The sequence below is a fragment of the Pteropus medius genome, unplaced genomic scaffold (genome assembly GCF_902729225.1).
Source record: "Pteropus medius unplaced genomic scaffold, Ma_sr-lr_union100, whole genome shotgun sequence".
NCBI classification, from domain to species: Eukaryota; Metazoa; Chordata; class Mammalia; order Chiroptera; family Pteropodidae; genus Pteropus; species Pteropus medius.
In genome coordinates this window covers 930,455-954,945 of record NW_024352787.1, presented here as the reverse complement: position 1 = coordinate 954,945, position 24,491 = coordinate 930,455, and the positions used below count along the sequence as shown (strand labels likewise).

The 24,491-nt window shown below is 39.1% G+C and overlaps 1 protein-coding gene across 7 annotated transcripts in view; it reads left to right on the top strand.

The window, feature by feature from the left end:
• The window catches only part of DOCK9 (dedicator of cytokinesis 9), a 240,087-nt gene that overhangs the window by 812 nt on the left and 214,784 nt on the right, over window positions 1–24,491 (top strand). The window lies entirely within an intron of this gene.

Below are 24,491 nucleotides of genomic sequence, written 5' to 3'. Positions count from 1 at the left end.
GCCCCCCCGCCCCATACTTCTCACAGCCGCCTTCTTCTGTATTAGGAGGGGCTTGGCACCTGTAGCCTGGAGGAGCGTAAAGGAGTGGAGTTGGGGGCTTCGTCTTCCAGCCTACAACCCAGGGAGGGAGATGGCCCTGTGGACCCTTTGGGCGGGTTGAGCTACTGAGGAAAGGGGTTCCTCATCCTCTTCTCCGCCCCCTTTTTCTAGCCGGCATCCTGAGGTTTGGCCTCTTCTTGTGAAAGGTTATGGAGCGTGATAGGAACCTTGGGTAATTTCAGCTTGGTGCAAATTACTACGAAGTTTGGGGATTTGAAGCAGGCGAACCGAGCAACTCCGAGATTAATCTGGTCGTAGGAGAACGTTTTTATAGAGAATAGGCCCTTGAGTGTGAGAGAGATAGATGAAGTTTTAAATCAACTTTTCCACACCAGGGCTGGTCCTGCTATATATGGAAACGCAGAATGCCTGGATCACTTGGATAGTGCGGGAGAGGAGCGACGTTTGAGCAGCAGCATGCTCTCTAGGGCAGCTGGAAACTTTTAGCAGCAACTTGCATTGTCGCTGGCATTTACCTTCTTGAAAGGGGGTTGTTTGTGGGTGGGTGACTTGTGTTTGTTGGAACGGTGCAATAAGACGGGCCTTGGAAGCCTTGGAAGTGATTCTCGCCTTTGTGGCGCTATGCGTGGGGTATTATCGGGTTGGAGTGCCAGGTCACTTAATACAGGGGCTGGGACATCTTTTTGGTGGCAGATAGATGCTCTTCTTGAGCAGACATGGGATGACATAAATGATGTTTGTGGAGATTGGAGATGAAGCTTCGCTGATTTCCAAATCCAGTTGCTCAGTTTGATTTTTCTCCTAATTGCCAACTCTGCCAACTCGAGATTCCTCAAACTTCAATTTTTTCCGTTATAAAAAGAGATTTTATTTTTCTATTTTACTGAAGTTGATGGTAAGGAGTAGAGTAGGAGTTGGGAAAAGACCAGCACCTGGCATCTCGTCCATAACCTGAACCCACTAATGTCGCTTTGGCTTAAGTAGGCCTGTCTGCATCTTTCCCACTTTAGCCACGGTGTGTATGTTAAGGATAAAGCCCGCAAACATCTGTGGCATCTCTTCTGTTTTCACACGAAGCTTAGTTCTTTTGACTGGGAGCTACTGTCTTCATCAGGAATGAGGCAAAAGAAGAGTAAATAAAACACATCGATTCCATGATTTACAAAGTGCTGGCAGACCCCCAACTGAAGAGGAGGTACTAGTTTATGATGTGCAACAGTCCTGGAATAACTGCTCTTCCTATGGGAGAATGGTCTACTGATAGTAACCTAGTAGTGCCTGTTCCCATGTGTGACATCTACTGAGTTACCTTATGACACTTAATTGTATGTCTGTTTTCCCTGGATACCCTTAAGCATGAATAGTCAGACACCTGGCTGGTGTCTTAATTTGTTGTGTTGTTCGTGGTCACTTGTCTGATGAAACCTGGGATAAAACAAATACAAAATGCAAGAAAGCAAGTGGGCCTTCTTGGGTGAATGAAAGGATCCCCGCTAAATGGGAAACGCATTGCAGTGGTTCTGCATTGCAGAAGGAGGAATTTGGGATAGCTTATAGATACTAAAAATTACCCATAAATCTCACTTCTCTCACTTCCACTGCATGTTTCCTCTTGCTGCTCCCCAGTGTCTGCCAGGAAGCCACAGCAGGTGCATCTGCCACATAGGTTCTGGCTCAGCTTTGTTCAAGAGGATCTAAGAATGTAACTCTGATCCATGCAGGAGGCAGAGCCACAACCAAGCCAGGGTTTGGAATCCCGTCGTTCATTGATCTATGCTTGGATAGGAGTATTTGCTCTGTCTTTGATGACTTGGGTCAGCGCTAAGACAATGCCTCCAGCATAATAAATGCTCATTAAATATTCTTAACTAGCTGACTAATAAAGCAATTCTGCTGATGGACTTAAAAGAAAAAATGACAGGGTATCGATTTAATTAGCTCTTCCCATGCTTCTGGTATTGATGAGTGGCTGGTAGTTCAGAAACAACAAAATTAAATAATTCAGTTATAAAGGCTTCCATTTAACAAAGAAACTTTGAAATGTGAAAGTGAGAGGTGCTTATAAATTTTTTATTGTTCCATAGCTTTATTTTTTTATAGGCTTAGGTTTGTGGACCTTTAAAAATGATTTTGTATTTATTCGAAAAGGTTGAAAATAAAGTGGAGAGACCTAACATAATGAACTGTCATATTTCATCACCCAGATTCAATAATTATCCAGATTTTGCCAGACTTGCTTCAACTGTCTTTTTACTATTTTTTTGTGATTTTGAGTTCCAGGCCTCCTGTCATTTAATCCCTGTATACCTAGTATATAGTATTAAAAATTGAGATATTTTCTTACATAACTATAATGTCATTATGATGCATAAAATAATCTGTTGATATACTATTCAGATTTTCCAGATTGCTAAAGAAACATCTTTGATGAGTTTGTTCTAATCAGAATCCAACAAGGTTTGTAGGCCTTTTCAAATATGGTTTACTCTTTCATGAACCTTAGAATTACTCATGACCCTCCCTGGGATCTGGAGTCCTGGGTTTTAATCCTAGAGGTTTAGTAGTTCAGAGTATGGGCACTGGAGTCAGAACACCTGGGTTGTAATCCCATCTCTACCCCTTATCAGCTGTATAGTGTTAGGCATATAATTTAACCTTGCTGTGCCTCAGTTTCCTCATCTGTAGAGTGGAGATAATAATCGTATTACCTTATAGAGTTGTTGGGAAGATTAAATGAGCAATATAGATAAAGCTCTTAGTGCCTAGTATGTATTCTTCCAGCTACTTAAGTCACCTTGTGCTGTTGCTTAACTTCTCTGAACCTCAGGGCTCCTGTTCTATTAAATGAGGGGCTTTACTGAATTGTTTCTGCATCTTCCTGACTTCAGCCAATGTGTGTACGTTGTGGATAAAGCCCGCAAACATCCGTGGCATCTTTTTTGTTTCCACAAGAAACTTAGTTCTTTTCACTGAGGACTATTGTCCTAATCAGAGATTTGAAACAGAAGAAGTGTATATAAAACATATGTCTGAGCCATGATTTACAAAGTGCTGGCAGACCCTTTCCCCACCAACAGGCTTTGATTCTAAGCTGCTTTTATAAGAGTTGTAGCTGTATTACTAGTAATATTCCAGTCATATTAACTGTAGGAAAAGTAACTTATGGTTTTGGGTAATAAAAGAAGAATCCTCACAAGCCCAGAATTAGCTTTCCATGATTTAGAATCATCAGGAGGGCAGAACACTTGAAATATGTGCAAGCTCAGAAGGAAAAGTAGAAATAATTTCCCGGGCAGGGTGGAGTTGAGATTGCTTTTGGAGCTCCTGAAGGCATCTTACCTTGGGTCTTTCAAATGTGTTAAAGATAGTATCGTAATGGCCTAGATCTAGTAGTATACCAACAAAGGCCTAAAAATATCCTTTCTCTGAAAGATTTGTATAAGAATTGTGACAGAGCTCTTCGCATGGCTTTGCCACTGTTTGCACTTGGGTATTGATGCCCAAGTCCTCTGTCTGCCGGCTTCCTTATTGATCTTATCTCAGAATGTTCAGCTTCAAACGCCCCTTCCATGTCCAGCCCCATGCCAGCGATACCATTTAGTGCCCCCTTTGAGATCTAGCAATATGAAATGAAATGAAACCAAGTCAGGTCATCAATAAATTTTTCTTTCTGTTACTGGAGGCGGATGGACAGAAGGTGTGAAATGAAAATGTCCCAGAGTATGTGCTTGGGTCTTCCTCATCTTCCCAGTTCAGTCAGGTCAAAAAAAAAGGTGAAAGGATGAAGAAGCACAAATTAGTAGTCACAAAGTAGTCACAAGGACGTAGAGTACAGCATAGAGAATATAGTCAATAGTATTGTAATGCCTGTGTGTAGAGCCGAATGGGTGATAGAAAATCAGGGGGATTACTTCATAAACATTATATAAATGTCTAACTAATGTACTGTGTACCTGAAACTAATATAAAAAAGTATTTCAGATTTAAAAAAAGATTCCAATATTATCTGAGGTAATGTGAGACCTGATTGGTAGTGTTCTTTGAAATGATCAGGTAATGTAAAACTTCATTTTGGCTGTAATTTTAAATCAGATATGTTAGTAAATCATCAACGGAACTGGCCTGAACTTCACCTCCCTGTCTTTCTCCACCCTCTGGTAGAGTCCTAACAAAGAGAAATGTCCCAAAATACAGGAAGCAGGGCGGAGGTCCATCTCCAACTAGATAATCAACAACAGGTTCTATTTCTTTGGTTTCTAATCTATTTGAATATTAAGAGAAGGGAGGGTTTTAAGAATGCCTTGAATTTGGAAAGGGAGGGAAGGAATTGTGAAATCTTTATCCACATTATTGAGGACCTGCTCTGTGCTACGAGATGGGTGCTCGGATATGCTATTGCATTAGAGCAGGCCCTTTTCCTGAAGGGTTTATGATCTAAACAGGTGGAAAGGTCACTCGTCTGTAAAAAGATGGATAACAGTACAAAGGAGCAAATTTAAAGGGTCAAATTCCTTCTTTAGGAATAGAGGAAGATGAAATAACAGAGAACTGGTATACTCGCGAAACATTTGTGAAGAATTGAACTGGACCTGGAAGATGCAGATATAAGGGAGACTTTTTTCCTGAAACGAATGAGACATTGAGCAAATGCTTAGAATGCCCAGGTAGGCCAAGAAGGAGCAGAGCAGCTCGGGCAAAGAAGGACAAGTTTTAAAAGAAAGGGAGAGAAGTTTTGAGAAATACATTTGCAAATTTTGGGAACAGTTTCAATGATTGAGAACACACATAAAAGATTTTTCTCTTGTCTTCTTGAAACCTATTTTAGTAAAGAGGTTCAAACCAACCTATGAACATATGCTTCTTAGATCTTCCCCTAAGTGTAATCCTGGAGTAAAAGTGATAGTTTCTTGTCATACAGGACCAAAGACAAGAAGAAAGGTCTGTGGCATGGAAGAGAAAACCCAGAAACCTTTGTGTGTGTAAACATTTAGGGTATGATGTGAACAGTAGTCAGATGTGGTGGGCACACCATTCAGTAAATGGTATTGCATAAAAACAGTGTTGGAGCCCCATCTCATCACATACTGAAATAAATTATAACTATAAGTTACATATAAAATAAATAAAAGAAACGGCATAAATCACGTGTAAATAATCATGTAAGGGTGAAGAGGGGTTTTTAAAGTATGAAATGAAAGGGGAAAACCAGTTTGGCCTGGGCTTGGGAGGGCAGCCGTGGCTTTGCCACTGACGAGCCGAGAGGCATTTGAGCAAGTTACTTCACCTGAGTCTCAGGTTGCTCATCTGAGAATTGGAATTGTTAGGTAATATTATCTTAGAGTGTTTTTAAAATAAAGGTTAAATAAGGTAATGTATGTAAAGTACTTAATAGTAAGTACTTAACAAATGTAAGCTTGTATTATGTTAATTTAAGGGAAACATTGATTATCTTGACTAAATATATTTGGAACTGGCATTTATTGAACACTTACTATGTTCTGGAATTTGTGTTAGGGCTTTTAAACATGGGAGAGTAAGTCACCTCAGGGTCACACAGCTGTTAAGTTGGAGATCTGGGTCTTGAACCTAGGCACTGTGGCTTCAGATCATGTGTTCTTAATCACTCTGCCTACTGCTTTCCCATGTAAACCTCTGTTCTGTATGTCAAAAGTACCATAAATGTAAAAGTCAAACAATAAACTTAGAAGCAGTATTTGTGTTCTAGTTATCTGTTCTTTTCCTTTGTACTGCTTAGCATAATTTATTTATTTATTTGTGTGTACATTTGTTTTGTGTTTATTTCCCTTGCTGGACTGTTTGTTCACCATGGTTACTTCAAGAGCTGGCTCAATAAATATTTTTTTGGTGAATGAATGAATCCTGAAGACTCTACATAGTGGTCATAGTGTTAAGTTTTTAAAAATATTGAGAGTTCTTACAAATCAATTGGAGAAAAACACTCCAGTAAAAAAATGGGAAAGCACATTAATAGGCAGTTCTTCAAAGGAATACAATTAATCAGTAAAGAGCAGAAAAAAATATTCAGCTTTGCTAATAAAGAAACATTAATTAAGACAAGATGCTATTTTGCCTGATAAATTTGCAAATTTGCAAAGATAGAAAAGGTATTTGCAAGCATGGGTGAACCGGGCACTCTTATTTGCAGGGCTACACTATTCCACAACTCTAGGGGCCCCCTGCACATTGTATTTTATGAGGATTTGTGTCTCCTGTGTTCTATAACATGAATGATATAATCTTTTTGCAATTGGTCCATATGTGTCAAGAACTTGAACATGCTCCCATTCTTGGCCCAGTACTTAACATTTGTGGGAATTTCTCCTAAGGACTAACCTGAAATGTGTATGAAGTGTCTGAAGTCACAGTGCTGACTGTTAAGGGCAGAAAATGTAAAATACTGATCAACTGCAGACTATCTAAAGGTCTTAACAGTAGTCTAAAAAATATGAAACGTGAACTATTTGTGATGCCATTTATTTTAGAAAAATAATGAGAAAATTCTATTATGGTGTTTAAAAGTGGGAGAGCTTGAGGTTAAGTTCAGGGCTTGGACCTGCCTGCATGGGTTTTATTACCCCTTTGCTACTAACCACTGTGCGACTTTGGCTTGTGACACTGCAACCTGGCTTCTGTCCTTCGTCGGGGGTGGCTTCTCAGTCCTCACTTCATTAATTTGTCTTTAAAATGTCTGTAGCATTTGATACTGTTTGGTCCTCTGCACCCCTCCTCCTCTCCTTCCTCTTTTTTCTTCACTCTATCCTTTTGTTGCACTCACCACCCAGGAGCAATTTCTAAAGGGTTTCTTCTGTACCACTGGTTCATAGAATTTAATCTCCTCCCTTCACTTTGAAGGGAGCTGCGCACCCTCATTGCAGTTTCCAAATCTTTATCTCAGTTGTTTTTTCCCCCTGGCGCAGTCCTGTTTTTCCACTAACCTGCCTGATGTGTACTTGGCTGTCCTACCAGTCCCTTATGTTCAGCACCTATGAAACATAAATTGTCACTTTTCATTACAAACCAGCTGTCCTTTTTGCGTTCTTTCATAGTTTTCGTGGTCACTGACATTGAAATCTCTAATTTCTCCTTTGTTTCTTCTGTTCATCTCCTTTTGTCTTCCTCATTCCATCATCACTGTATCTATTATGTTCTATTTCTGTGTCAGTCAGTATTGGCTAATGACACCCAAATCTCAGTGGCTCAGAACAAAAAGGCTTATTTCTCCCTCACGCTTCCTCTCCATTGATGATGGCTGAGGGCCATGTTGTCCATGTCCTGGGGTCTGGGTTGAAGGGATAGCCACTATCTTGAATGTAGTAGATCCTTAAGCTTCTACTCACTTTTGCTTATATTTCATTGGCTAAAGCAAGTCTCATAACCATACCTAGCTCCAAAGGGCAGGAAGGTACAGTCTTGTCTATGCCTGGAAGGAGAGATGAACTCTGGTGAGCAGCACTTATGATTACTGCAACCTGTCATCCCTTCCTTCTGTCTCCTGTCCTTATCTTGGTCTCTGTATTAGTAGGGAGTACGGTCTCCTTCTCTGGTCTCTTTGCTGCCATTCTTACTCTATCCTTAAGGCTTCCATTTTGAAGCCTTAGCACACCAGTGCTTCCCACTGCCCTTGGCATAGAAGCATCTTCCCTTGGACTGTAAGGTGTTCTTATCAGGCACCATCTTCTCATTGCTCACTGGCTGGCTTTAACATTCTCGAGATGCCAGGTTCTCCCATACCCCAGGACTTTGGCAGAAGCTTTTACCTCTGCCTAGGATAGTAATCACTTCATCGCCTGCCTCATCTGTCAGGCCACTCCCCTTGGTCTTTGGAACTGTACTGTACTTACCTGGCCTTGCCTATCTACACAGACTGAAACAGGCCCTGCCTGTTCTTTTCCTTTGTACCACTTAGCACAATGTATGTATTTATTTGTGTATACATTTGTTTAGTGTTTATTTCCCTTACTGGACTGTTTGTTCACCATAGTTACTTCAGTGTCTGGCTCAATAAATATTTTTTGGGTGAATGGATGAATCCCGAAGATTCTTCATTTTCCATGTTTGTTTTTCATCCTTTTTCGATTCCCCATTGCCCCTAATTTCTCTCCTTGAACCTATTTCTATTTACTCATTCAAGCTTATCTCCCTCTGCAAGATTAATTTTCATAACGTACAAGTTCCATTATATCATTAATTTTTCATTGCCACCTGATAAATGCAGTGATATTCTCACACATAAGAATGTATCACTTTGGATCTGGCCCTATGTTTGCTTTAGTGTGGAGAAAGCTAGTCAGTCAGGTCGTCCGTAAATCTGTATGATCTTTGCATAGTTTTTGAAAGCAGCCACACATTTTGATATAAATAAGACTAATTTCCTTTTTAAGGACCATTGTTTTCACCAACTCTATAGAGCTCCAGTATGTAAAAGAATACACTGATCTAACTCTTGTATTAGGTATTTAGTCACTCAATTATCTGAAAACAAAAGTACAAATAATAAAAACGATAGAACTGTTTTTCATTTAGTTGAACCATGAGTTTTGCAAGCCATTAGCAAGCACTTGGATGATGAAGTTGTGTGTTTCTTTTACATCTTCATCACTTTTTCTCTAATGGACTCCTTGAGTTTTTATCAGTGAATTGGTAGCAAGGAGGCTTACTATCTGATCAGAACTTCATAATGCCAGAAGGTTTGTTTGAATCTCCCTGCGCCCCTCGCCCTCTTCCCCCTCCGTATCTTCAAAGTTGGCAGGAATAATTCAATTAAGATAGTGCATGAGTATGCCTACTTGGGCTGAGTCAGTGCGTGTGTTAGAGACGTGCCCATTTATTTATTATAGATTAACATTTATTGAATGTTAATCTGAAAGTGAATCTGAAAGCAGATATCTGTGAACTGCTCAGGGTTTCCTTTGACAGTTTGAAGTTTATTCTCAAACTCTTATGTACTTAGTTTGAGATTCACCTACTCTATTTTCATATATTTTGTCTTAATAAAAATACGTATTCTGTCATGTGGTTATAGGAATGTTCTAAGGAAAGATGTTTACTATGCTAAGTTAAAGAGATTATAAACAGTATATACAGAATGATTTACTTTATTTTAAAAAAGTATAAGCAGTATTTTGTTCATGGAAAAATTTTTATGATTTTACAGATGCTATAATAAACCATTCTCTTTTATTTTAGGAATAAGTTAAATATCAGATGTTTAGACCCTGAATTCTAGAACATAGAAAATATGGTGATAATACCAAGTTTCTGTTTAAAGGAAGATTTTTCTTGCTATGGATGGCATCAGGATATAGTGGATAAGAACTTGCTCTCAGGAGGTTCTAAACCTAGCACTTGTGAAAAGGCTCTTCACTTTGAGAATGGACAGGATAACAGCACTTAGCCCATAGATCTTTGTGATGATTAAGTGAGTAAAAGCACATAAAGCACTTAGAATAGGGGCTAGAACACAGTAAATACCCAATAAGTGCCAGCTTTGGTTATTTATGAGGGCAACCTAAAGGAATGTTATATAACCCTTAAAAGTGCTGCTTCTGGAGAATTTATGAGATGGGAAAATTATAATATTGGGTGAAAAAGACCATATATGGAAATATGTGTGATCACAATTGTGTAAAAAATAACGTGTTTAAGAAAATATTAGTGGAAGGAAATACATGAAAAGGTAAGCATATGACTTGTTCCTTATATATTCTAATTTTCCTAATTGTTTTACTTTCAAAATAAGAATGGATAATAATCTATCAAGGAAAAGAAAACTATAGGAGGGAATTTTTGCATAAAAGTTATTCAAATTAGCACTCTTTGAAAATTACACTTGTACACCTTAGTGCTTGTACAGGTGTGCATCTTAATGTAAAATATGTTCCTGAAGTGAGACATACACATGCATCTCGATAGCAAAAGTAGTGTCGATTAGTTAGGAGCCCTACATTAAATGCTCCTACAGGAAGGACACCCATGTGAAATTATGAAACTTTACATTTCAGTTTTATAAAATTCTTTCAAAAAATATCTTGTTTGAGCCTCTGGAAAATTCAGTCAGATATTTATTTATTTATTTATTTATTTATTTATTTATTTATTTATTTCTGGTTTTCAATTTGCTTAAGGTCACCTGGCTAATATTTTAACTTTTTTTTTTTTCCCCCCTGATCAGATGGCAGGGACTGTCTAAAAGTATAATTTTAAGCTTTGAGTTCTTGGAAACTTTTGAATTAATTTGAGTCATTAAAGGCTTTTGTGGAAAGTACCATGAATTCTCTGGGATGATAAAAATTCATGACATGGAAATGAAATCATACTCTTTTGAAGGTGAAAGATATCTTTAGAGGTCATCTGGTCCAGTTTCTTTTACAGATGAGGAAGATAAGGTCCACCATGGTTAAGTGAATTGCCTGTGGTCATACAGTCTGTTAGTATTACTAACAGACAAGAACAAAATCTAGTTTACTGACTGCTGGTCCAACTTATTTTCCACTGACCATAGGAAATAATAGAATTTACTTTGTTTACACTTACATTTCATCAAATATTTTTATAGGCCATGGTAATCAGATAATATCAGAATACGAAACATCTATTTGCACCATGGATCTCCACCCTGCTTATATATTTCATTAGTCCTGGGCCAGTTTGTAGGTGAAATTGACATTCATTTTTCCAAAAGCTAAGAAAAGAATTTCTACATATCTGTTTAAGGGGTATTAGGAGGGAAAAGAGAAAGAAATAAAAAACAAGAATTATAGAATTATTCTGAAAAAGATTTCAATAGAAACTTATTTAAGAAGGAAGAATTAATTTAGTAGTCCAATGAGTTTTTCAAGGAGTGAAGATCATGGTTTTATGTATACTTTGGTTAAAATAATTATGCGGCTTGAGGAAAAAACAAAAACCTCCCTGGGCCCATTAACCTAAAATGCTTTAATGTAGAATAAACTCTGTTCGTCTAGGTCATTTTACCTTGCAGGCTGCTTTGCCTTGACTAAAATAAATAATTAGCTGTAAATGGCAGTTTGGTTAAAATTGTATTATTGTAGAAAGAGTTGTATTTCTAAGATTGTTTAGAAAATTTATTTAATCTGTCATGCTAACATATTGCTGTTTTCTTAAGTAGAAAATAGAATTCCTATGGTGATAGCAGAGATGCCATAATATTTATAGCATATTAGATTCACTTATAAACTATGACACTAGCTAGAATTTACAGGATAGTTAATCTCTTAGGTTAACTTTTTTCCTTCCCAGGCTTTTAATATGTTCATTTATCCATTTTATTTTATTTATTTATTTATCCATTTTATTTTATTTATTCTTTTAAGAAAACTTTTTGAGGGAATGCTAGTCTTTTTTTTCTAGATGATCAGAAATAACTGCTGTTATATGATTTTTTTTTTCCTTTTAACTGAAGAATGCACTTGTGCTTTACTGACTTTTTTGGAGGTGATTTTATGAAAAGCCCAATTAATGTATCAAGTTTTTAAAGGACTTAAAAACGCTTAAAACTGAGAGGCCCAAAGATTCCTGATACAGTGTTAGTTTGTCCTGGAAGAGTCACTATATTGGGCGGACTTGAGTAAACACATTGGTGTTGAGATTTCCATAATGTGTAAGAGGGTAGCATGAGAGAGGAGGGATGGATAGTAGATGATTGTTTATTGAATTGGAAACAGCCATATTGTTTATTGAATTGGAAACATATCATGGTCTGGAGACTGGAGAAGAAGAGGTTGAGGATTATAGGCTCTGGGGGTTGGGGTAGGCTTCTTTAGTAGATATTATGGGGAGCTCCATTTGGGGAAAGGGGTTTCTGAATAACTTCTAGAATTTGAAATGATCACAGATATCTTTTTCCATGGCTTCAGTTATCAGAAATTGTTGAAAAGAAGGCTGAGTTCTGTCTTTACAATATGGAGTCTTGGTGTCTGGGATATCCTCTATTCTGGAAAATAAGTCCCACAGTAGCCCATCCCTACAACGTCCTATCATATTACAGTGAGCAGTAAGTATATTTCCTGTCTGAAGAATCAAGTTCTTCCTCTGATACCTACTCCTTTGTGGTCTTGGCCTGGTGCCTACGCTGTGTCACCTGTACAGTGGAAGAGGCACTGACCAGCCCAGAGTGTATTTAAGCTACTTTTTTCTGAACAAATCCTTTGGTTTGGAGCCTGGCCTGATGCAACCCTGGAGTTCATTTCTGTCAGCATAGACCTTTGGGAGGGGAGTGGCAGAGGCCAGATGGAGCCCAGTCTTCTCTGGTGCAGGCTTCCCTTTGATCTTCTTCCACATTATCAGACCAGGCATTTTGTCCTGGAGCCTCCTGCGGATTCAGTGTCATCTTGTTTATTTTTTTGTCAGGATCTTAGCAGATCTTGAGACCTTTTCTGAGTTTTTAACAATGATATTAGCAGATAAAAATGCAGTGGTATTTACAGTATTTTAAAGCTCTCATGCTTCAGTATTTGATAACTACCCAGTTGTCATTGGTCATTCATTTGCTCAAACACTAAAGGATAAATATTCGATTAAGAAACAGATCTTGTCCTCAAGAAGCATGTAATCTAGAGAGAAAAAAGCAGCATAGATGGGACCCAGGGGCTTTTGGATTCGTGTTCATTTTTGAGAGTCTCCTGTCTCTTGGCTCTTTCATATCCTCGAAGCAAGAAGGAAGGTTGTGACCAGTGCAGATCAAGGTCATAGGGAGGTACTGAGACTGAAGTCAGCTTTCTGGGAAGTAGAAACATGCCAGGACTTCCACATCTATTACTCTGCTTTCATGAGACCCAGGAAACCATGTACATGTTCATTGCAGGAACAGTGATAGAATATTTCTCTCATGATGATATTGGGTAGGGATAGAGGAAGCTCACATCAGTGATAAGCTCAATGAGAATTGTGGGTCAGGGCTCAAAAGAACAGACTAGAAAGGTGGAAAGGAAGGCTTTTTTTAAAAAATAGTAATGTAGCTTACACATCCTAAGGAGTACTAAAATTAAGATTTTTAGCTGCACAGATGTAATTTACTTTGAAGCTAACTAGGGAAAACTGGGCATTTAAGAGATTTATGTCTCTTGGCATCTAGAATATGTTTTCTGGTGCAAACCCCCTCAAATTTGCAGGAATTTGGATCTCAATTATGTCCTTAATTAAACCCAGAAGTTGCATATGAAACACATATTAAAATAACAGTATCATGTTAGTATTTTAAATTTATGTTAAATAATATGGCATACATTATTGTAGTTCTTTGTGTACTATATTTGAGGGTACAAAAACTGTAAAACCTCTGCTTTTTTCAGAACTGAAAGTGAAACCAATTTTTGTGGAACTCCAGATTAAAAATAATCTGAATTGATTGTGAGAACTGTGTTTAAAAAGAAAACTAAGTTGTTTTTATTTTTATGCCAAATCATCAGTGACTTTAAGCTCCATAGAACACATGGCACTGTTGCCTGGATTTTTAAGTGATTCTAAAACACTGAATACTTAGCATGGGGGTTTTGGGAGGCAAGGTGACATCCTGCTGATTGCAGTTAGGCTAATGATAGCATAACTAAGGTACTGGTCATTGTTTCTAGAAAAGCACCACTTTTCAAGTGCCAAGAAACATTTGTAAATACTAAAATTGGTTCTTATGTAAAGGTGCATGTACTTGGTTTAGGCTTAATTTTTTATTTATTTTATTTTTTTAACTTTCTGCCATTAAGGATGTGTGTGAATCATCTTAATAATCCCTTGGGAAAAGAAACAAGCAAGTATTTAATTGACAAATATTCAAGCACATGTGTATTAAATGCTGTCACATCTATAATGTTTCTACATATATCTGAATAGATAGATTTTTAATTTCACACATGTACCAAATTAATTGAACACATTTGTTGAATTCCTGCATGTGCCAAGCACTGTGCTAGGTGCTTTGGGGAACCAGGATGAGTAAGACAGATCCTGTCTTACAGTACTGACAGACTAACGGAAGAGAGAAGGTTGTAAAATAAGCTTTATGCACATTTAAATAGAAGACAATCATTGGGGAGTTATAAGTAAAATGGCAAAGGAACTTCAGGAGAGATGGTACTTCCAATCCAAGAAATCAGAAAAATACTTAATGAAGAAGATGACATTTTGAGCTGAAAGTAGACTTGAGAGATAACTATGTAAGAGGGACCCAAGTAAGTGAAGCCCCGGGGAAGGAAATCATAGGGTGTATCTGGGGGAACAGTGAGTAGTTGAGTCTGGTGAAGTGTAGGGAGAGTTAAGAGTGCACAAATCTGGGTCACCCACAGAGGGGGAGAATGGACAAGGGCCACGTTGTAGAGTGTTGACTTCATTCTTTGTTGTTGGGTTTTGAGCCGGAAGGCACCTGGATCAGAGCTTTGTTGTTGGGTTTTGAGCCGGAAGGCACCTGGATCAGGCCTGAATGGAGGCAGAGAGCTGGGGGGTTAGATATTACTTAGGAAATTTTCGCCATAATTTAGGCAAGAGGTAAAGAGGAGGGCATAAAGTAAAAAATTTATGCATAAGAAGTATTTTGGGATAAAGTGGATGGGTATTTGAACGTGATTAAATTAGATTATTTATTTGACAAATATTTATCAATAATCATCCCTCCCCTCACACCAGGTTGAGCTTGGTGTTCCCTGGCTAGGTGAGATTGAGAAGCTGGAAGTATTAAAGATAGCCTTAGGTTTCAGCCCTGCGAGACCTAGAAAGTGGTGATGCAGAAATCTGAGAACACCTACCCTTGTTACCAGGCCTTGAGTGGAGTGTAAATTTATCTGGTCTCCGCTTTCAAATAAACTATTGCAGACAGATGAGAATCTCATCTCCCGTTATAAACACTACCAGAGAAAGGAATTAGCAGTGAGATGTAGGGACCTTCATTTATTAGACAGTGTTTAGGGTAAAACAGACAGCTTTAAAAACTATCTATCTAGTCCTCTTTAAAATAGTCATAATCAGTGTGTGCTTAACCATGAGGCCCTGATCCAATGCTTTCTCACCCATGGTGTCTTCAAAGGTGACGTTCAGTTTTCCGGAATGACCTTTCTCTCCTTTTTAAGGGAAAAATTAAAGAGGGCTTTAAAAATGGTAGGTACATAAACAATTAGAGACAAGAAAGGTAATTTTGTTACCCTTTTTGTGTACATTTCTATAGTTTACTTGTTTTAGGTAAGAAAGTAAATGTGACTGCTTTGTACACCAAGGGCCCCCATGCCTTTTTGGGTATGAGCTTCTTTAACATTTCCAAGTACATGCTAAATCGCTGAATGGGTTGATAAATTATAGATAGAAAAGTGTTCTCAGTTTTCCTCTTCTTGGATTTCTTCGCTTCTTGTTACTGTAGATCTCTTTTCTTTGAAATTGTATCTTCCTTTGATATCCAAATACTGTTATTATTACCCTGCTTATTAATCTGTACGGTGACAGTGGTAATGATGATAACTGTTTTTTCAATGTCTTTTCTGTTTTCCCTTTCAGTTTCTTACTATAGCCATACCCCAGAAGAATGAGGACCCGATGCTTTCCTCTTTCCACCTTCCAGAGAGTTTAGCTACTACCTCTATTTCAGTGACTCATCTTCATGTCTTTATTTCCAGCTTTGACTAAGATATTCGTGAGGGTCAGGAGAAAGCCAGTTGGTGAAGGGATATGATGAGAGAAAAGGGATGAGGATGAATGAGAATTTCCCCAATGGAAGAAAATCTATAGGTCTTAATGGAAGGCTTCAGAATAGAGAAGCATGGTAGGAAATGAATACGTGAAGTGTTGAACCTCCATTTCTTGCTGAAAGGCAGTGCTACACAGTGTGAAATCCATGGACAGGAGTTTGTCTCTGAACTGTTCATAACTGACCTATGATGAGAAACATGCAGAAACTGAGAACAAATACTTAGAAACCCTTAACAAGTTGAGAGGGCAACTTCAAGTCTGTTGAATCTAATAAAAATTTGGGACATATTTTTCATGTCTTCGTTTTATTTATTAGTTGTTGTTGTTCTTGTTATTATTTTGTATTTTATAAAAGTATTGGTCCTCAATGGATTGGGGAAAGAAGTGGACCTTCACCACAAGTAGTTTGAAAAGGCCTGTTGTAGGTTAGTGGAGATGGTAGTTGAGGATGCATTTTTCTAAGTGGTTGGTTTGGGCAGCAGGAACTAGGAGTGCACAGGCTGGGAGTAGGTAATACTGAGCATCCGAGGGAAAGGGCGACCTAGTGAGATGGAGTCTTGTGACTTGAGGAAGTTGCTGGTTGAGGACGATGTTTGGACACATGGTGCCCACACCCGGGTGAGGCCCAGCCGCAGCTCTTGATAGCAATGTGTATATAGTAGTTCCCTGTTATCCAAGGAGGATACGTTCCAAGACCTGTGGATGCCTGAAACCGTGGATAGTACCAAACCCTATATATACTATATATTTTTTTTTCTTACGCATACATACCTTTTACTTAAAGGAAGCACTTTATGGCTTTTATTTGGCATATCTAAATTGCAAGCATCACTATTGCGCTTTTTGGCCATTTTAAGTAAAATAAGGATTACTTGAACACAAGCTGCGATACTACCACAGTCGATCTGATAACTGAGTCGGCTGGTAAGTGACTCATGGACTGGTAGCCTATACAGCATGGATACGCTGGACAAAGGGATGATTTATGTCCCAAGCAGGATGGAGTGAGATTTCATCACACTACTCAGAATGTTGCACAATTTAAAACTTATGAATTGTTTACTTCTGGAATTTTCCATTCAACATTTTTGGACCTCGATTTATCGCGGGTAACTGAAACTGTGGAAAGAAAGCCAAACTGCGGATAAGGGGGAAGTACTGTATTGCCCTGCTGGCAGGGCCTTTTGTGCTGGAAGGGGTTCCCCATGGTCTGGGTGGGGGCTGTTGGACCATCTGGCCAGTAGTGTTGTTTTTGGTTCACTAGATGTGAACAGGGTATCATATCTTCGTGTGCCTTCAGCTTGCTTTTTATCTTTTATTTGCCCTGGCTCTTTCCTATTTCGACTCTGCCTAGACATATTGCAAAAGCTTAATGGTGTTTCTTTTGCTTCCCAAACTCTTCCTTAAAATTCTTTTAACACAAAGAATGATTCCCTCTGTATATAGTTTTCCTGGACCTCTTGATTTCTAAGCCATGCACCTTTCTGTTGGACTTTTCCTAATTCTACCACTTGCCTGACCATGGCTGGTCTTTCTTTTTGTAAAAGGTGATGTCATGATGGATTCCCAACAAATACTAGCACCAGCAGAGCAGATTCTGGGATCCTGGGCTGGCAACTTCATAATTCTATCTTTTCCCCCAAAGCCGCAGGATATTAAACCACTGAACTGGCGCGTTTCTTGGCTGCCTGCCAAAGGAATATTTGAGGAAAGAATGGACCAGCTTTTGTTTCCCTTGCCTTCTATGTAGCCTTGGGGTGGATTCTGAGGGGATGTTTTCCCTCTCAGGACTAACCCATTCGGTATTGAGAAAGCAGGAAAGCGAGTTTTCCTGTTACGAGCAGTGAACAAAAAGCAAGCAGCGGATGGAGATATCCTGTTGGAGGAGGCTTGGGGGAGTGAATGCAGACAAATGCGCCACATTCTTTCTGCGTCTTTGAGGAATATGAGGAGATGGGAGGAAATCAATCACTCTGTAGGCCAAGTCCAAATGGATTTCCTTTTATTTATTGGGCTTAATAAGAAGGTTATAAGTGTATGCTTTATAATTTAAAAACTTGTCAGATTCAGAGATGTATAGCACATGACAAATTAGAAAAATGAAAGTTTTTTCTTTCCCATGAGGTCATTCTAAGTTTGCCTGGGACTGGGCAGTGAACTGTAAAAGTAAATGTAAACTCTATTCAAGTTTTATTTATTTTTAAGTTTAAAAATCACTCAAAATGGCAAATTCTTGCTGAATTATATTTATAAGAAGATAGCTTGTCATATACTCTTGGGGGACCATTCTTTGGTACTTTTAAAAAAGAACTAACTTTTTTTTTATTATAAGAGCAATACATGTTTATTATAGGAAAACTAAAAAGGCATTAAGGCAACTGAACAGTACAGGAATGGGCTGGAAAGACATGGAAATGGAAAATCAGAGCTGGAGGGAAAAATCAGGGTCTTCTGGGAGCACTGGGAGGTGGGGTCAGGGTCCGGGAGGATCTCCCTGGGACCCCTGCATGCCACACCTTCAGTTGTGACTTTATACGTTTCGAGGCTGGCCTCCCCAGTCTGCCACTGGTATAGATCTGACCATTCCAAGTTTGTATAGAGTTAGAAAACTGTAATGATAAGTTGAAAAGCCAGTTAACTGACTGTATTTCATATCTTGTCAGTTAAGGAGAAGGGGAGCTAGGCAAAGGGAGTCTCTGTGAGTGACTGAGTGTTGCGTGTGAAGAATCTTTGAAAACTTTGGCTGTAAGGGAGATAAAGGAAATGTAAAAGAAGTGCGGAAGAGTAAAATAATTTGGGTCGGGTAGGAGGAAGAAATATACGAATGTCTTTTGTCATACTTCATTGTCTTCTTGACTTTCCCATTTCCTCTACATCTTGCTGTCTTGACAAATGCATAGGTGTTCTATGGAATGAGGAAGCTTCATTCCACTGTTTTATAGCAGTAAACATTACAGCACAGCTGTCAGAGGTCATATTTTCAGTCAATTTAACTTATGAAGATAGCGAGAGAAATCCTTATAAGGCATGAGATTAAATTGTCTTGGGCTTCTTTTATGTGTGAAAACATCATCAAATTCAATAGCCATTTTCTTGTAGGTAATATAGGATTAACATAAAATTGAAAGGGTAGAGGCTTGAACTGGATAATCTGTTGATTTTGGTAGTTTGTTGATTAACAAATATTCATTGAGTAGTGTTACACTCCGCCACTGGGCCAGACCTATTGATAGAATTGTAAATTGGACAGACACAGCCCTTGAACTCACAGACCTTCCAGTTTGATCAGAACATAAGTAGGTAATCAGACAGTTTTAATATAGTGGGATAAGAGCTCCAAAAAGAGACATGTAGGGTGTCCTGTGATAACATGGGAGAGACACCTGCCTCGATCAGAGGGAGTGACATCTAGGCCGAGAACTGAAGCATAAGAAGAAATGACCAGATAAAGGGGAATATTCTATTTTAGCCACAGGGAACAGCAAGTGCAAGGCCTGGAGGAGAGAAAGAAGCGTGGAATCATCCAGGAACTAAAAGCTGGTCTATAATATGGCCAATGCTTGTAGCTGCAGATGGGAGTGATGAGAGAGTTCTGAAGAGGTAAGCTGGGGCCCAACACAAAGGGCTTTTCAGGGCATGTTAAGAAATGTGAACTTAGGAGTTTAAAGATGCAGGACAGGAGATCAAAATATAAAATTCAATCGTATTTCTGTATACTAGCAATGAACAAACCAAAGATGAAACTAAGGACAGTTGCATTTACAATACCATCAAAAAGAGTACAATACTTAGGACTAAATTTAACAAAAGCAGTATAAGACTTGTATATCAAAACTTTGTTAAAAGAAATTAAAGAATACTAATAAGTGGAGAACATCCAACGTTCATGGGTTGGAGGACTTAATATTGTTTAGATGGCACTACCCCCAAATTTATCTACAGATTCAGCTCAATTTCTATCAAAATCGTACCTGACTTTTTTGCTGATACTGACTGACATGCTGATCCTAAAATTCATAGGAACATGCAAGGAACCCAGAATAGCGAAAACAATGTTCAAAAAAAGAAAAAAGTTAGAGGACTTAAACTTCCTGATTTCAAAACTTACTACAGAGCTATAGTAATCACAATAATGTACTGGCATAAGGATAGGCATATATATCAGTGGACTAGACTTGAGAGTCCAGAAATAAATCCACACATTTGTAATCAGTTGATTTTCAACAAGTGCCAAGACTATTCAATAGATATAGAATAGTCTTTTCAACAGATAGTGCTGGAACAACTGTATATCCATATGCAAAAGAGTGAGGTTAGATCCTTGCATCACACCATATGTAAAAACTAATTCATAATTGGTCATAGACCTAAATGTAAGACCTAAAACTATAAAACTCTTTGAAAAAGAATGTAGGTATGAGTCTTCATGACCTTGGATCAGGTCATGGTTTCTTAGCTATGACACCAAAAGCACAAGCAACAAAAGAAGAGATAGATAAATTGGATATTAACAAAATGAAAACTTGTGTTTCGAAGAACACAGTGGAGAAAGTGAAAAGAAAAGCCACAGAATGGGAGCAAAGATTTGCAAGTCATATATCTCATGAGGAACTTGCATCCAGATTGTATAAAGAACTGTTACAACTTAAAAAGGTAACTTTAAAAATGAGCAAAGAATCTAAACAAACATTTCTTTAAAGAAAATATACAAGTGGATCTGCTCAACATCATTAGTCATCAGGGAAATGTAATTCAAAACCACAGTGAGGTACCACTTCACACCCACTAGGGTGGCGGCAGTATAAAGACAGGCAATAACTTTTATCTGTTATTGTCACGTTGGTAAGGATGTGGAGAGATTTGAGCCCTCATACATTGCTGTTGGGAATGTAAAATGATGCAGCCACTTTGAAAAACAGTTGGCAGTTCTTCAAAAAGCTAAATATAGTCTATGACCCAGCAGTTCCACTCCTAGGTATATATCTAAGAGAACTGAGAATATATGTTCACACAAAAACTTGTACATGATTGTATTAATCAGGATTTTCTAGAGAAGTAGAACCAATAGGGTATGTATAGGAGAATATTTATTATAAGGAATTGGCTCACACAATTATGGAGGCCGAGAAATCCCATAATCTGCTTTCTGTAAGCTGGAGACCTGGGAAAGCCAGTGGTGTAATTCAATCCAAGTCTGAAGCCCTGAGAAGCAGGAACACCGAGGGCAGGAGAAGATCGTTGTCTCAGCTCAAGCAATCCGGCAGGAATGCCGAATTCTTCCTTCCTCTGCCTTTTTGTCCTGTTAATCCCTAAACGAATCAGATGATGCCCACCCACATTGGGGTGGGAAAGCTACTTTATTGAGTTCACTGAATCAAATGCTACTTTCATCCAGAAACCCCTCACAGACATACCCAGAAATAATATTTAGCCAAATATCTGGGCACCCGTGATCCAGTCAAGCTGACATATAAAATTAACCATCACAGCAGATGTTCGTAGTATCATTATGGGTAATAACCAAAAAGTAGAGAACCCAAATGTCCACAACTGATGAATGGATAAGCAAAATGTAGTATATCTATAAAACGGAATGTTATTTAGCCATAAAAAGGAAGGAAGTACTGATACATCCCACAACATGGCTAAACCTTGAAAACGTGCTAAGTGGAAGAAGCCAGACATAAAAGGCCACATATTGTTTGATTGCAGGTATTGAAATGTCCAGAATAGGCAAATCCACAGGGACCAAAAGTAGATTAGTGGTGGCCAGAGACTGAGGGCATGGAGAGTGATTGTTAATGAGTATGGGCTTTTTTTTTTTTTTTTTGATGGTGAGGGTAGGTTGTGATGGTTTGCACAACCCTGTGGATATATAAAATCACTGAATTATACACTTTAAATGAGTGAATTTTGTGGCATATGAATTATATTTTAGTAAAACATTAAAAAAAAAAAAGGGTGAACTTATCCTGACTTGGTTGAGATTTTAAGCAGGATGTTGACATGGTTGGATTTGTGTTTCTGGAAGATCATTCTGGCCGCAGTAAGGAGAGCGGTTTAGAAGGACCAAACTGGAGGCAGGGGTCCCATTAAGAGGCTGTTAGAGTAATACATGTGAGAGACTGGTGGTTTAAACTAGGAGAACGGCAGGCATGACAGTAAGTAGACAAGTTCAAAATGCAAATCTCAGTAAGATTAGTGATTGATTAGATGTAGGAGGGAGGAATCAAGGATGATGCTTGTATGCCCAGCTTAAGCCATGGGTGGAAGAGTGAACAGGTAAGGGAAGAAAGGTGACTTCAGCATGCCCTCAGCTGGACCCACTGAGATGTCTCTGAACCAGGCACACAGAGGTATTGAGTAGATAGTTGATACAGAGTTCAGGAATCCAGAACCTCAGGGAGCTTGTTAAAAATGCAAATTTGGGGGCTTCACTCCAGACATTTGAGTCAGAATATCTGGTCATGGTAGATCTACCTAAAATCTGAGGCCTCTTGTGGATGTACCTTAAAACCGTAGGAGTGGGTGTGGTTTCCCATGGAGAAGGTGGAGAAGTGGATCCATCGACATTTATAGGCTCAGTAGTGGAAGAGAGACTTTACAGGAGTCTGGGCCCTGAGACCAGAGAGATAAAAGTATCCAGGAGACTGAGGTGTCAGGGAAGCTAAGGGAAGAGTATTTCAAAGCTAGGACGCCTCCAGGAGTATCACAATCTTCGAGAGGTAAGAAATGCAAAGTGTGCGTTAGATTCACCAACAAAGTGGTGACTAAGGTAAGGGCCATGATTGATGCAGACATGTCCCCAGAGTAGGGCTGGTGTGGGGCTGCCATGTGTGGCCCTTGGTTCCTCCATGGCGTGGAGTCCTTATGCTGATAAGGCAACATCAGCCAGCATGTTCTTCCTGGCTCTCCCCATTCCATGGTGTGACCTCAGAACACAATAAGCTCTTTTACTGTCTTTGCTGGGTGAGTGTTTGACCAGGGTACCTGGTGCGGAAGCCTTGGTGAGTGGCCCAGGCCTATGGGACACATAGAGCAGGGTGGCGGCAGGCAGATGCAGCATTAGGGCAGAGGGTCCCATGGCCCCTGAAACAAACAGATGTCCTGTCTCATTCTTCACTTGGTCTAGTAGAGCCCAGCGCTCTGCTCCGTGCCTCCCGCACTGTGTGTCAAGATATGTACTGCCATGCTGTGGATCTGAATCACAGAGGCCCAGGGTTTTTGAGTTGGGACATTTCATAGTTTTCTTGTTTTGTTGGTCATGCAATTTTGAGAGGAACCCTGTACAAATACTTGGAAGTAATAGCCACCTCCACCCCACTCCTGGTTTTGGCACATTCTTTTGCCTTTTGAAATATTGTCTAATAAAAGTTACATAATTCTCTTAGAATTGTAAATCTAGGTCTCATCAGTTTTCAACATGACAGAGTTACAGTGTGTTATCTGTATAAGAAAAATCAATGTGAATGACAGTGTCGTTAAACTCAGTTCAATGTGTGTTGATTAGTTTACTATGTAAGCAGTGTGTCGGCTGGTCTTTAGCCTGTTGTGAGCCAGCGGGAACTCCAGGTCTGCTTATCTATGTTTTTGAAACTGCTGTTCTTTAAGGAGGGGATAGTTATTGTTTCAAAGAGTTTTGAAGCTGTTCTACTTATAAATTTATAATATGCGCTTTTAACCTTTATTTTATAAGTTACAGTTAATGTTTTCTTTACTAAAGACAGCACATCGGTGTTATGGAAACGTTTAGGTGTTCAAATAAATATTATTCTTTTATTTTGAGAATGTCGCGCAGCATCAAGGTGTGGAAGTACCCTAACTCCAAAACTGTCCCTGCTTCAGTGACATACTAAAGAAATCAGAGGGGAAATGAAGGCCCAGTCATCCAGCTCAGCCAAGACTTCCCCTATCTGAGTGGCAGAGTAATTGTTTAAAAATTAGGATTTAAAAATATCGTTTTTATTTGTTTTGTGCTTATGTATGCTGTGTTACAAGATTTTAGGTACAATGTGTCAACTCCTAATATTTTGAGAACAGTTATTTGGTGTATATGCTAGGAATTTTATGTATTAATTTGGATTCTTGGTTGCAAGTGACAGAAACTGAATGCAAGTAATTTAATATGGGGGACTGTATTATAAGGACGCAGAGTTTCTCCCAGAGCTCAAGGGCAAAAATGCAACTAGGCATATCAAAGGGTTTCCATCCTCTAAAAATCTCCCTTATCTCTGCTGCTTTTTTAAGTTTTTGGGTCCTTTTTTACTTGGAGATTCCCTTTCTTCGCTCCTAGTCTACATAGTGGGAAATGGCTCTCTGAGGGTCCAGCTACCTGGCAAGTGATTGGTCCTTCTCTCAGACCTGGCTCTAAACCCCATGGAGGGGATCTAGGGGTCTGATATCCACCCCTAGAATTCTCCACTGTGGCTGGGACCATCCGTCATTGTAGGAATATGGCTTTTAGGAGCTCAGCTGTTGTGCCTATGGCTCTACAGGGCTGCTCCTTTTTGTCAGAGCAAGGGATTGCTTCTTGGCCCCAGAGAAGAGCCAGCCTGGGCAGCCTTTCAGCCTGTGCTGGCATGAGCGACTCCCGCTGCCATGGAGCAGGGCAGGGAAAAAGGGACATCCTAGAAAAAAGATGTCTTACGGAGAAAGGGAAGTGCTGGGCGGCCGCCTCAACAGATATTCACTCTGTGAAATTTATTTTAACTTAGTAAAACACATTT